Source organism: Cyprinus carpio, chromosome B23, assembly GCF_018340385.1.
Source record: "Cyprinus carpio isolate SPL01 chromosome B23, ASM1834038v1, whole genome shotgun sequence".
Taxonomy (NCBI): Eukaryota; Metazoa; Chordata; class Actinopteri; order Cypriniformes; family Cyprinidae; genus Cyprinus; species Cyprinus carpio.
Genome location: NC_056619.1, coordinates 4,749,026 through 4,764,670, shown reverse-complemented (window position 1 = coordinate 4,764,670; position 15,645 = coordinate 4,749,026). Strand labels below are relative to the sequence as shown.

Genomic DNA, 15,645 nt, shown 5'->3' with positions numbered 1-15,645 from the left:
AAGTGGGACAAGATCAGATTTTAATGCCGTCTGATAAACCACATCACAGTAATCAAAAAACGGAAATATTAATTGAACAACTAGTTTCTTACGAACACTATAAGAGAAGCAGCGTGATGTTAATGTAGGTCTAGACTAAATGTCAACATGCATTTATTCAGCTTACTTGCACAAAAACAGATTCAGTATTTCATCAAAATGAATAAAACAGTGAAATGCAAACTCAGAATGTGATGAAAACATGCAATAATTAAATGTCAAAGAACTTCTACTACACTAATGTTACCCCATGCCTTCTGCAACTCAAGCAAAACATTTTCCTTTGAACGTATTTTCCAACACACTTCAAATTTGCTTGATGGAGTTAAGGTCCAGTGTTCTGTCGATTTGTGCTATCCTGTCAGATTTTGCTACCTCCCATTAAAACAGTGGGTAGTACAACTGACAACGAAAAAATGCTACCGGTAAAGTTATGGTTTATTAACGTCTACACCTACCACAACCCAAACCCACCCTTACAGTAATGCAAATACAGTAATTATGCATTATATTTGTGGTTGTAGCTAGAAAGGATACAGCTACAGGAAACCAACAATAAATATTTTTTCTACCTATCAGATTGTGTTTTATTAAAGTCTACACCTACCCCAACCCTAAACCTACCCTTACAGTAATGCAGATACATTAAATGTTGTTCAGCATGAGAAAAATAACACTTCAATATTGGTGTGTGCATGCACAGTAAACCCTGGTAGGAAAATCAGATGGGTAGGATAAAATGTCAGGACACTGGACTTTGAGGGGCCAGTCCATCATTTTCAATGTTCCAATAGATTCCTTCCTATATATATATATATATATATATATATATATATATATATATATATATATATAGATATATATATATATATATATATATATATATATATATATATATATACACACTATGCTAAAATTGTAACAACTATTTTTGTATTTAATGCACTTTAATTGTGCTGAAGTAGTCCATCTATTTGATTGTGCTAAAAAAAGAACTATTGCAAGTATAAGTCAGGTACCACTTTAAATATCTTGCATGTAAAGCCTGATATTATTCAAAAAATCATACAATCCTTGTCAATAGTGATATTTAGGCTTAATGTTAAGAAATGTGCATTGTGCACAAGTAAAGTACTCCAAATAATGTTTTGCATTACAATTTTTATATCAGTAACCCTGGAGCAATTTTAAATCTATTTCAAATATATTACTTTTTTACTAGGGGTGTAATCAGACATATTCTCAAACAAGTACATCTTTTTTGTCATCATGTAAGCACACAGATGGATTTTTTTTTTGAAATTCCAGTCTTGAATCAGGAAAATTGCTCACTTCCCACAGGAATGCTCTTTTCCCAAATCTGACGAGTACCTTGGTCCCACTGTTTTTGGATACAAATTATTATTTTGAGATATTTCTTGTTCTTAACTTACTGAAACGTTGACTAATAGTGACTTATTCTGACTAATCTTGAAAGGTAAATTCCCTGAAATTGCCTGCATCACAACACACAAAGCAGAATGAAAGAGCGGCACAGTCAAAGATTGCATACTAAGATGATCTATCATAATAATTATATGCACAAGTATGTAATTTGGGAGAACTTAAGCTCACTATACTTTGTGCAGAATAGTGTCATCAGGGCAGGCAGATCAATAAATCACAACTCTAATGTGGCTGAACCCCGACCCGGTCTGCGTTATAATTAAAACTTTAATGCAGCCGAAAATAAACCCAAATCTTTAGTTTCGAGAGCAGATATTTGATGGGATATTAGATACGGCATGCACTGGGAGACGTGTCTGGCATGGGAGAGTCAGCGTGAGTTGAGTTCATGCTGGCACGTCTCATCCAATTAATGGTTGCCTGGAGATGAGCAGTGATGCATCTGTCTCAACAAGGGGGCAACAACTTCTCCAAGACGGTTTTAAAATTCAGTCAGACCTCAAAGATCGCAGTCAGAGAGATTTAAATGCAAAAAAAAAAAAAATCTGAAACCGGTATTAGTGGTCTTTGCAAAGACAAACATGACTATTAAGTGTTAGTATTATCTGAACAAACCTCTAACCCAAAGTACTAAACCACACTGTTTGTGCTACAGACATGAATGAAACCACAAGTCATGTGACTTGTTGAGAGGTGTTTTTGTCTGGAGAACAATAAAACAGGCGAAAAGTCCAACAGACTTACAATGAATGAGAGAATTAAGCCATGCCACTATTTACCAGAATTTAATTAAGTGCAAAATGAATTAAATATTTTAGACACTCAGCTGAATATTTAAAAGCAAAAAATACGGTAAAAAAAATGTAATATGGCTTAAATTTATATTAAATGCAATTAATTGAGTTTTAAAGTGTTTTTGACCCACTTAAGTAGGACTTCATATGGTTAAACTGTACAGTACTGACTGAAATTTACTGACAAGTATTTATGGTAAACTGAATTTATAATTGTAATGTTGTTTCTATTAAAACTTGTATGCCATGTCCATTTCAAATGTATTAACTGAATCTGACATAATTACAAAGTGCATTTTAAAGCGTACTTCTGTGTTAATAAGCGTATTCATGAACTCTCTTTAAGTCACTTAAGGGGCCTTTTATTTCTTTAATATTATATTAACTGAAAGTATTTTATATATATATAAATATAATATATATATATATATACATATATATATATATATATATATATATATATATATATAATATATATACATACCATATATATATATATATATATATATATATATATATATATATATATATATATATATATATATAGATATTAGGATATATATAAGGGATAGTTCACCCAAAAATGAAACTTCTGTCATCATTTGCTCACCCTCATGTCGTTCCAAACTTGCAAATTGTCCTGAATTTCTGGGAACTTTCCAGAATTTTGGAAAAAATTCCATACAATTCTGGATTTTCTTTTAATAATTTTTTTTAAAATATGCATAACTTTACTGGATGTTTACTGCTTGTTTGCAACTCTAAACCTGTAAGACTTTTCCCTCTAAAAAATCCTGGGTTATTTATTTAACCCATTTTTGGGGGATTGTTATTTATAACAATCCAATGTTTGGGTAGTTTTTGTGTAACTCATAGTGTGAATCAACTTAAACAAGTGTTGCGGTCTTTTCGCGTGATGGAAAAGCCTGATGCTTTGCATAAAATAACCAATTTTATTCATAAAGATACAGAATATAATACTTTGGATGTTAAAACATGTCCTCAGAGCTAGAGTGAAATGCAGCAGGGCGGCATTCCGTTAGCAGTTCCTCCCCGCCGAACACGACCCCAGCTCGGGCACGAGAACCAACGCCATTACGGTGGAAACAAAATAACAAGAGACTGTCAATTACACGTGAATTACTTCTATTTAATGTTTAATTTTTCTTCTAATGTTTGTTAAAAGAGTTTAAATATAGGCAATATGTATAGCCTATTAAAAATGATATAGGCTAAACAATATTTTAAATGTTAAATAAAGGAAAATAAAGGAAATTATCATGCAAAACCAGTGGCTGTATGGAGTATTTTAGAAAAGTTTAGAGGATTTAAGTTAATATGTAAACATTATTTAATGTATGAAGTAACAAATAGAGCTAGTAATATAGTACAAATGAATAAACCCATTAGCTGGGTTAAATCAACCCATTATGCTGGGGATAAATAATTATCAGAACACATATGAAGATTTCAATACATTGACAGTCTATGCAACTACCACTTTGATGCTTCAAAAAGTTGACAAAGAGATCATAAAATGAAAGCATATGAATGTAGCGGTTTAGTCATTTCTAAAACAGTGGACCGATCAGAAGACCCCGGAGGCAGGGCAAGCGTTGCAATCTTTTGGTTACAGTAGTAGGTTGGCCTGTCAACTTTTGTATTTGATTGCACCAAAGAGTATAGAAGCCCAAAAGGTGAACTCTAATGCTTTTTCGGTAGCGCGGCGGCCGGCCCCATTTTGGGGGTGAAAATTCAAACTGAATAACAGCACAGATACACAGAAATAGACAGAATAACAACAAAAGAGAGGTCAAAGTGCAATAAAAGAATGCAATGTTGGGCAATCCACTGCAAAAACTATCAGTGTGATAGTGAAAAAATTTGCCTTTCATCATTTTCCCAAAGAACCTGACAGATAATTTTTCACAAAAGAATAAAAATATTGTGCGTTTTGAAGTGGGATGTAGCGCTGTCTAAATGCAACCTGCTAACTTTAACTGTTTTTAGTCTAGTAGTAAACTTAAATCCTTTTAGGAACTGCAGGTCCTCTACCCATAGAAACCATAATAATGATTTATATGGATATGACACTAAGTAACAAACTTATGCAACTTTACACATTTACAATTACTTACTATATAAGTATTTACTATTACTCCACTAGGTCTGAAATATATATTGTACGTTTTAATCCCCCGGGAACACACAACAAACATGATGATCTAGATTAGAAAACAGGATGCATTGCTGTGTCTCTGTCATAATTTAAATAATTAAAGGGGTCATATGACATTGCTAAAAAGAACATTATTTTGTGCATTTAGTGTAATGTAAAGGTTCAAAAAACACATTATTTTCCACATAATGTGCATTATTGTTGCTCCTGAAACACGTCGATTTTTACAAAGCTCACTGTTCTGAAAACGAGGTGTACACTGATTGGCCAGCTATGCAGTGCGTTGTGATTACCCGAATTCCTCAAGCGTGGGTGACCGAAATGTTACTCCCCTTACCATTACTGTGATTCCGTGCCTTATTTATTTGTAACATTGTTGGATTTATCTAATTTGTGTAATTTGTGTATTTGTTCATTCTTTTTAGTATTTCTACTGGCTTTTCACTTGTCTCCTTAATAATGTTTGAACTTTCTTAGGCTAGGAGTTTCTGCTGTGGTATAGAAGAAGTACTTAGCTTTGAGTAATGGATAGCAAAGTTACATTGAATTTTTTTTTCTTCCTGATCCGAAAAATGATCCAATCCGAGGCTCAAAAACCTTAATATGCTCCAAACAGATTTGTGATCCGTTGAACCACTAGTCTCTTCAGAAAATTTGGACTATTACCACTAATCATACGCATTAGTTTTACAAACTCTTTTTGATCTTTTTGAAGCGTCAAGTGGTAGTTGCATAGACTGTCAATGGAGGGACAGAAATCTCTTCTTCTGTTTGACAAAGGTAAAAAAAAATATATCAGAGACAGAAATCTATAGCAAACTATATATCAACACATTATAAAACACTCAGGACACCTTGGCAATTTAATATGATGGTCACAGTGAGTTTGTATGTGCAACTACTCTCATTCTCTTCAGATAAACATAAATGTTGTACAGTCATAAAATAGGCCAGATATAAACTACCATCTAGCATTTCGAAAGGGTTGATAAGATATGAGCTGCCTTTGAAGTGACACAAAAACAAAAATACGTATAGCAATGCATTGTGGGTAAAGCGATGGAAAGATTGTTGAGTCTAGTCACCCACCTCCCACATCAGTCGGGATTTATGCTTTCATCCAAGTCACTCAGCATCTGCTTTTCACCTACAAATGGACCAAACTTCTCACCCTGTGAAGAAAGAGCGAATGTGTGTGTATATTTGTGTTGTGTGTGTGTGTGTGGTGTGACTAGGCTTTGGATGTCACATTCAGCAGTTTCTGTGTGCTATCTGAACATGATCAAGGAAAGGCTCTGTGGGATCTCTAAGCATCTATGGGTTGATTCTCCACTCATAGAGCTTATTCTGAGATGCACACATTTAGAGAGATGTCAAGTTGACTCAGACAGGTTCAGAATACAGTTTCAAAACATGCTATATATGTTAAAAATGGTCCGAAATCTGTCCGAAGGTTTGTGTATGCTTCAGGTGACTTGACCTAATTAAGATGCGACCGATTGAAAACTCAAGACAAGCAAAGAAAGTGAAACATAAGATACCAGGTTGAATCTTATTAAGAAATAAAGTGATTATATATACAAACCCGATTCCAAAAAAGTTGGGACACTGTACAAATTGTGAGTAAAAAAGGAATGGAATAATTTACAAATCTCATAAACTTATATTTTATTCACAATAGAATATAGATAACATATCAAATGTTGAAAGTGAGACATTTTTTAAATGTCATGCAAAATATTGGTTCATTTTGGATTTCATGAGAACTACACATTCCAAAAAAGTTGGGACAGGTAGCAATAAGAGGCCAGAAAAGTTAAATGTACATATAAGGAAACAGCTGGAGAACCAATTTGCAACTTATTAGGTCAACTGGCAACATGATTGGGTATAAAAAGAACCTCTCAGAGTGGCAGTCTCTCTCAGAAGTCAAGATGGGCAGAGGATCACCAATTCCCCTAATGCTGCGGCGAAAAATAGTGGAGCAATATCAGAAAGGAGTTTCTCAGAGAAAAATTGCAAAGAATTTGAAGTTATCATCATCTACAGTGCATAATATCATCCAAAGATTCAGAGAATCTGGAACAATCTCTGTGCATAAGGGTCAAGGCCAGAAAACCATACTGGATGCCCGTGATCTTTGGGCCCTTAGACGGCACTGCATCACATACAGGAAGGCTACTGTAATGGAAATCACAACATGGCCTCAGGAATACTTCCAGAAAACATTGTCGGTGAACACAATCCACGCGTGCCATTCGCCGTTGCCGGCTAATCTCTATAGGTCAAAAAGAAGCCATATCTAAACATGATCCAGAAGCATAAGTGTTTTCTCTGGGCCAAGGCTCATTTAAAATGGACTGTGGCAAAGTGGAAAAACTGTTCTGTGGTCAGACGAATCAAAATTTGAAGTTCATTTTGGAAAACTGGGACGCCATGTCATCCAGACTAAAGAGGACAAGGACAACCCAAGTTGTTATCAGCGCTCAGTTCAGAAGCCTGCATCTCTGATGGTATGGGGTTGCATGAGTACATGTGGCATGGGCAGCTTACACATCTGGAAAGGCAATTCAATGCTGAAAGGTATATCCAAGTTCTAGAACAACATATGCTCCCATCCAGACGTTGTCTCTTTTTAGGGAAGACCTTGCATTTCCAACATGACAATGCCAGACCACATACTGCATCAATTACAACATCATGGCTGCGTAGAAGAAGGATCTGGTACTGAAATGGCCAGACTGCAGTACAGATCTTTCACCCAGAGAAAACATTTGGCGCATCATAAAGAGGAAGATGCGACAAAGAAGACCTAAGACAGTTGAGCAACTAGAAGCCTGTATTAGGACAAGAATGGGACAACATTCCTATTCCTAAACTTGAGCAACTTGTCTCCTCCGTCCCCAGACGTTTGCAAACTGTGTTATAAAAAGAAGAGGGGATGCCACACAGTGGTAAACATGGCCTTTTCCCCAACTTTTTTGAGATGTGTTGATGCCATGAAATTTAAAATCAACTTATTTTTCCCACTAAAATGATACATTTTCTCAGTTTAAACATTTGATATTTCATCTATGTTGTTTTCTGAATAAAATATTGAAATTTGAAAATTCTACATCATTGCATTCTGTTTTTATTCACAATTTGTACAGTGTCCCAACTTTTTTGGAATCGGGTTTGTACTGTTATTCTAACACACCAACCACCCACTATCTCTACGTCACCATGTGGGAAGATTTGCATAACGCTGCCCAAAATGTTTGTGCAAAGAAAGAAGTCCTAACTTTTGTTCTCGCTGTTGCCACCGGCACCATGTTGTGGAGACGCTGTGTGTTTCATTGTGAAAGCGAAACTACTTTGTTTGTATTTCCAAAAGAGGACACAACTAGAAATCAGTGGTTAAGTTGTATTTACAACACTGTTCCAGAACAGTTCAACCCAAATATTCAGATGTGTGCATATGGGATGAAATTAGACTCAAAATGATTAACAGATGCATGCACAATTATCCATGTACTTCATAACTTTTATACATTTATCTTACTAACCACAAACAAATGCCTTTCAATTTGAGTCTATGGAATTCAGGATTAAATGACTGTGGAGCAATTTGTACAAATACAGACATGTTTGCGAATAAAAATGTTCTGTTCTGCATTAATATTAGCAAGGCGATCAGTAATTATGTCTCCACTGGATGCAACAAATGCCTTATTTGTCATTATAATCAGTAATTATGTCTCCACTGGATGCAACAAATGCCTTGTTTGTAATGGGTTTTTATTGTTTTTGTCTCATCGAGCCAGGACACACAGCATCACAGAATGTTAAGGGCCGTAACATTTCCGTCACACGCTTGAAGCATTTAGCCAATCACAACACACTGGATAGCTGGCCAATCAGAGCACACCTTGCTTTTCAGAACGATGAAATTTGTAATAATTGACACGTTTCAGAAAGGCCGTGCATAGAGGAGAAACAATAATGTACAGTAAGTGAAAATTAATGTTTTTTTTTAACCTTAAACCACATAAACACATTGCAATACACCAAATACACAAAATAATGTTCTTTTTAGCAACGTCATATGACCCCTTTAAAAGCATATTTTTTTTTAAAACAATGCACTTGTACTAATTGTACATAATATTAATTAAATTAAATGCCACTTAAGTGTAATTAAAGGAAGTACACTTTCATGACTACATTTCTTAAGACACTTGAAGGGATAGTTCACCCAAAAATGAAAATTTTATGTTTATCTGCTTACCCCCAGGGCATCCAAGATGTAGACGACTTTGTTTCTTCAGTAGAACATAAACAAAGATTTTTAACACAAACCGTTGCAGTCTGTCAGTCTCATAATGGAAGTGGATGGGGAATCAAAGCTAAAACATACAATAAAACAAAACAAAAAAACATACACAAACAAAACCAAATTAAACCCTGCAGTTCGTGTTGCATAAAAACAACAATATAAATACTGTTCAGTTTCTTGCACAGACCGATCATTTTGTGTCTTTACACGTCAATGTATCGTCACGAGTAGGGCTGATCCGAATACCATTTTTTGAGCTTCGAAGCAAAAAATCAGCCCTACTTTTAAATGGATCCCGTATTCGCAAGTATTTTCCAAGCAAATTAAGTGCATTTTTTATAATGTGTAAAATTACTGATTAACATGGCGGATAAATGCAGCTCGTTTTTTTTACCCCAACAATATACTATAGGCATACTACTTACAGAACTCAGGTGATTTTTCAAACTTGATGTGCTGTTGTGGTAGGCCAGTTTCAAATCGCATATCTGGCACACTGCCTTTGTCTTGTCCTCACTCTATTTAAAGTTCTCCCACACAGCTGAGGTCTTCTGCATCATTTTGTTCGTCTCTTTCCAGATGAACTGAATTATGACGTTCACATCACAGGGGATTCATAAGCAGCTTTTCTACTATCGGACGGAACGGTTCTCTTTGCTTAACCGTTCCATTCCATGCCGATCCCGGCCAGTCAGCACAGATATGGTTTCATTTTCCACTGTGGTGCTGATAACGGAGGTCTTTGGAATGCAATAACAACACGCCGGTCCTTGCCTTGGTAAGGCAAGTGTAATATAAACAGCGATATGGACGATGTTCAGATATTTCTGTTTTTGGGACTCCTTTTTTTATCTGATATTTACTTCGTTCAATAACAGAAAAAAAGACAACTCTCTATGTGAAAAATAAAATAAACAGAAGGCGACGACGGGTATAATATCAATAATGTGCAGATGTTTCCTCCACAGACCCAAACTGTCTCAAGACATTTTTTTTCCTTTTTTATATTGAACGTAGCGTAGCTGTTTACTTGAGTGTTTGGAGAAACTGGTAGCCAGGCAACAGAGTGGCGTAGTCAAGCACACGCACTCTAACAGCACGGCTAAGCACGGCAGTCTAACCGTGCCTAGAATTCCAGGCCGAGAACGGTTTGTAACCATGCCGCGCCATACCAGGCTCACGTGGAAATACAACTGTAACCGTACCTTACAGTCCTTAGAACCGTTCGGCCAAATAGTAAAATAAATGGCTATATTCAAGTGCGAATGAAGACTGTTTTGCGGGGGATGTCAGGTGCTCAAAAAAGAAAAAGATTATTTGAATCTCAAAATTTTTAATCGAATGCCAACCCACCAATCGAATATTCGAATAATCAAAATATTTCTGGTCCAGCCCTAGTCACACAAGCCGCAGGGTTTAATTTGGTTTTGTTTTAGCCGTGATTCCCATCCATTTTCATTATAAGACTGACAGACTGCAATGGTTTTTGTTAAAAATCTCAGTTTGTGTTCTACTGAAGAAACAAAGTCGTCTACATCTTGGATGTCCTGGGGATAAGCAGATAAACATCAACTTTTCATTTTTGGGAGAACTATCCCTTTAAGTACACTTTTAAAAAGTTTTAGCCCTACTTTAAAGTACAATTTAAATCATTATCCCCCAGTTTCACAGACAAGCCTTAATCCTAGACCCAGACTAAAATGCAAGTTTGAGCTGTTTCAACTGAAAAATTGATCTTAAAACATGTCAGTGCCTTTGTTTTGTCTCAAAATGTCTCAGAACGTCATTAGGATCATTCAGAAGCATGGCTTTTCCTATCACTGCTACGCTGATGACACTCAACTCTACTTCTCATTCCAACCAGATGACCCAATGGTAACTGCTCGCATTTCAGCCTGTCTGAGTGACATTTCTAGCTGGATGAATGACCATCACCTTCAGCTCAACCTTACACAGCAAAATCCCCAGTGTTAATTTAACACTCTGAGTGTGGACTCATATAAACACCGAAGTAGTGTTAAAAGTAACACTGAAGCAGTGTTGAAGTTAATGAGATAATTAGGTGTTTTTGATTGAGTGATGATTGACTATTATTGAAGACACCTGATGTTAACAAGCCAGAATCACCAAAGAATACAATCACAATTTGTGTGTCACCATTATAGTGGTCAGTATTAGCTTTAGTTGGGATCTTGACCGTTAAGTGGTTAACTTTAGGTTTTGTGTGGCTGTGGTAACTGAGTTATAACAGACAAACAAACCAGAGGAAATGTGGTCATGTGTCGTTGGTTGTGTTTTGGGTCTGAATACTTGAGTTGGATTGTCTTTATTTATTACATAAGTTAAATGAAAAATACAAGACCTTGCATTTTGGCCTAATCAGACAGATGTGACTTTTTAGTATTTAGTTTTGTGATGTTCAGAGTTGATCTGTTTATCTGAATATGCTGTTTGTCACCGTTGTTGAGATTCATACACTGATTCTTGATGTCTGTGTGTGCCTAAAATAATAAACCTTGAAAAAGAAATCAGAACAGTTTGCAAGGGACCCTTACACAAATGTATAGCAGATACAGACTTTTTCACTGTGGCATCAAAAGTTGTTATATTCAATCAAGGAAATATAACTCAGAGAAAAGACTCTGAGTGAGTTCAGTGATTCAGATCACATAATGATTACATTAAAACATAATCATCACAACCTGATGACTTTTACTCTCGGCTTATCTGTCTGTTATAACTCAGTTATATCAGCCAAACAAAATTTAATGTTAAAAAGTCAAGGTCAAGATCCCAACTAAAGCAAACACTGACCACTATAATGGTGACACACAAATTGTGATTTTCTCGTTTAGTGATTCTGCTTGTTAACATCAGGTGTCTTCAATAATGGTCAATTATCACTCAATTAATCACCTAATTATCTCACAAACTTTAACACTACTTCAGTGTTACTTTTAACACTACTTCGGTGTTTATATGAGTCCACACTCAGAGTGTTAAATTAACACTGGGGATTTTGCTGTGTACTAAGACTGATCTGCTGGTGGTTCCAGCTAACCCATCGTTTCATCACAACTTCTCTATACAGCTGGGTTCGTCAACCATAACTCCTTCCAGGACAGCCAGAAACTTAGGAGTTGTGATGGATCATCAGTTAAGCTTCACAGACCATATTGCTACAACGACCCGGTCCCTGTAGGTTTGCCTTATACAACGTTTAGGAAGATTAGACCCTTCCTTTCAGAGCAAGCCACCCAACTTCTTGTCCAAGCTCTTGTTCTCTCCAGACTGGACTATTGTAAATGCTCTCCTGGCGGGCCATCCTGCATGTACTATCAAGCCTCTGCAACTGATCCAGAATGCAGCAGCGAGGGTTGGTCTCAATGAGTCAAAAAACAGCTCATGTTACTCCTCTCCTCATCAGGTTACACTGGCTACCAGTAGCCCGCTCGCATCAAATTCAAGGTACTGATGCTTGCCTACAAGACAACCACTGGCACGGCACCAACATACCTAAGCTCATTAATTCAATCTTATGCGCCCTCCAGAAGTTTGCGCTCTGCAAGTGAACGACGCCTTGTGGTGCCATCCCAAAGAGGTTCAAAATCACTCTCATAGACCTTTTCCTGCACTGCGCCCAGCTGGTGGAATGACCCCCCCGATCTCAATTCGAACAGCTGAGTCTTTACTCATTTTCAAAAAACATCTAAAACTCATCTTTTTCGCCAGCACTTAACCAACTAATACTAGTACTTACCTTTTCTTTTCTTGTCTATCATATTCTTTAAAAAAAACCCTGGCTACGTGTTCTGTACTAGACTTACTGAGACTTGTCATGGCACTTGTATACCGTTGTTGTTCTCTTGTTGATCTGATTGCTTCTATTGTTCTCATTTGTAAGTCACTTTGGATAAAAGCGTCTGCTAAATGATTAAATGTAAATGTAAAATGTAACATTTAACGTTAAAGGGTTAGTTCACCCAAAAATGAAAATTAGTCCATAAATTACTCACCCTCAAGTATAAGACTTTCTTCTTTCAGACGAATCCAGTCGGAGTTATATTAAAAATTGTCTTTGATCTTTGCATGCATCAGTCCAAAAGAAGTTTAATAAAAAGGGCCCATCCGTAAAAAAAAAAAAAAGTGTCTCACACAGCTCCAGTGGGTGAACAAAGGCTTCCTGTAGTGAATCGATGCATTTTTGTAAGAAAAATATCCATATTTAAAATGTAATAATCACTTTAATCTAGCTTGCGCCAACAGTTTGTACACAGGAAGCAGTTCCGGAAGCATGACGTATGAGGTCAGAGTTGCACATGTGCCGGTTAGTCTCGTGAACACCAACGTTTGTTAACAGGAGCAAAAGAAGCAAAGTTTCCTTACTTTAGGAAAACCAGTCTCCTTTTGGCTTATATCGAAATCATCCAACATTCTTCTTTACAAATCCTCGTTTTGTACTTCTGCATGCGCAAAGCTGACCTCATACGCCATCATCCCGGAACTGCTTCCGTGTACAACAGTGAGCATAAGCTAGATTAAATTGCTTATTACATTTTGAATATGATATAATACAAAATTGCATCAATTCACTACAGTAGGCCTTTGTTCAGCCCCGGAATCGTGTGAGACACTTTTTTTTATTTGTCACTTTTATTTAACTTCTTTTGGACTGATGCATGCAACACCCGCTGAGGCCATGAAACAGCTTGAAAGATCAAAGACAATTTTTAATATAACTCTGGCTGGATTCGTCTGAGGGGGAGTAATTTATGGGGCTAATTTTCATTTTTTGGGTGAACTAACCCATTAGTATATTTCATGCAACTTCATTTTCAAACTTTTAAAATGCAACTTCATCAATACAAAGATATTTAACTGCATGACATACAAGTTTCGACATAAATGATTGTCAGTACATTTGACAGCACAGTTAAACCATATTTCAAAGACGATTAACGTGATTATGAAAGGACACACCAATGTAAACATAATTAAGTCCAATTAAGTGGGTCAAAAAGTGCCACTAATTTCAACTAGTTGCATTTAATATAAATGTTACACTTTTACACATATTCATTAAATTGTAAATAACTAATAGCATATTAAGTGTCTGAAATCATTACATTTAGTTTGCTCTTAAGTACATTCTTTTAAAGTAGCCTATATTATTTAAATAAGTACTTTTTTTAAATATATGCTAAATATTTTAGCAAATAAGTGCAATTATGTGCAAAAATTTTAAAACCATAAGTGCAAAGAACTTACAATTATAATATTTTACGTATTTAGGATGATGACAATTGCTTAATTTTTTACACACGTTTTACTGTCACTTTTAAAATTGTGTATTTTCTTATGCTGGGGTGAAATATAAGTCAATACTGGATCTCTTTCAAACAGAGCAAACTCTTCTTGGTGTTTGTTTCATTTTTTAAGACAGTAGAGTACAACAGAAAACACAGTTTTACTGTCCAGTAGCTGTATATTGTGGCGGAAACGGTGGCTGTCATGATGATTTTTTGGCGGAAACGATGGTTACCATGGTGATTGTTTATAAGGGACGTGGCAGCACATGTAAGCACATGCACAGAGGAATGCATCTACAACCAGGCGAATATACTCAATGCTCCATGTGCGAAGTAAAATCAGTAGGCTAAAACAGAAGCGTCCTGCACTACGCATACTTCATCGTTCATGCTGAGGGTTTGTTTTATATGCACGAACCTTTTTGACTGCACTGTCAGTGTAACCCCATCCCGTCCTGAACTTTAGAGGACTTCAGCAAAAATCTGCCCAGCACATACATGCCCAACATCCTCATTACTTCAGGAAAACGCCTTTCTTCAAAACAGACGAAAACGCGCTCGGAAACACAGGTTAGGAGCTGCTTTGACTTTCTCTGCTCGCTGTGTTTGTTAATCTCAGTCCAGTCTGGTCTTCCATGTTACTGTTTGTACAGGAGACTAGCTCTGCGCTCCGATTGGTTGTTGGCCGTACAGAGAACGCGTATCTGCGCTCTGATTGGTGGAAAAGTTTATTTTATTTTTTTTATAATGTTTATTACAAACTCTCGTGGAGACAACAGCATAAGAAAAACAGGCAAGGCATCAACAAAATGCAGATTTGACAATGAAAAAAATAAAAATAAATAAATAAATAAAATAAGGCATTGTTCTCAAAATAAAATATGTGTTACAGGATCAAAAACATTTCAGCAGCATAACAAATAGCTTCTACAGTTTGTTTAGAATTTTTTACAAGGTTCAAGGAAGATAATAACATACGAAATTCATTTTTAAAACAGTTTACATTTGGCAATTGTTTTTTCCGTGGTATTTACCCATAATGATGATAAGGTTAATCAAAAGTGAAAGGTGGAAAGTTTCTGATGCTCCACGTTAGTGGCGGTAACGGAGTTAGTTTCTGAAATCTGATTGGTGGAACGTTTATTGCCGTGAGCTACTTTATTTTACTTTCCCGGGAAAATGCACCATATAATTCTACAAACACGAAATAAAACTAAAATCACGCATGAATAAATCGTGATTATAAAATGTAGAATCACTTCATTATTATTTACTTTTTATATTTTTATTAATTGATTTATTATTATTATTATTATTATTAATATTTGATTATTATTAATAATTGTTTATTATTATTTTAGGTTTGTGGGGGACCACCACAGGCCTCTGTTATATTGCCAACTCTTGGGGGGAGTCGGGGGGGGGGGGGGGCGGGGGGGGGGGGGGGGGGGGGGGCATCTCATAACAAAACTGCCTCAGGCCTATTAAAGTAAAGAGATGGTCCATATTTAAAACATATAACAGCATTGAATTAAATTAACATTACCATTTTACTGACAT

At 36.1% G+C, this 15,645-nt stretch overlaps 1 pseudogene; it reads right to left on the bottom strand.

Moving 5' to 3' along the window:
• Positions 1 to 15,645, bottom strand: part of LOC109065328 — a 36,253-nt pseudogene extending 20,608 nt beyond the window's left edge.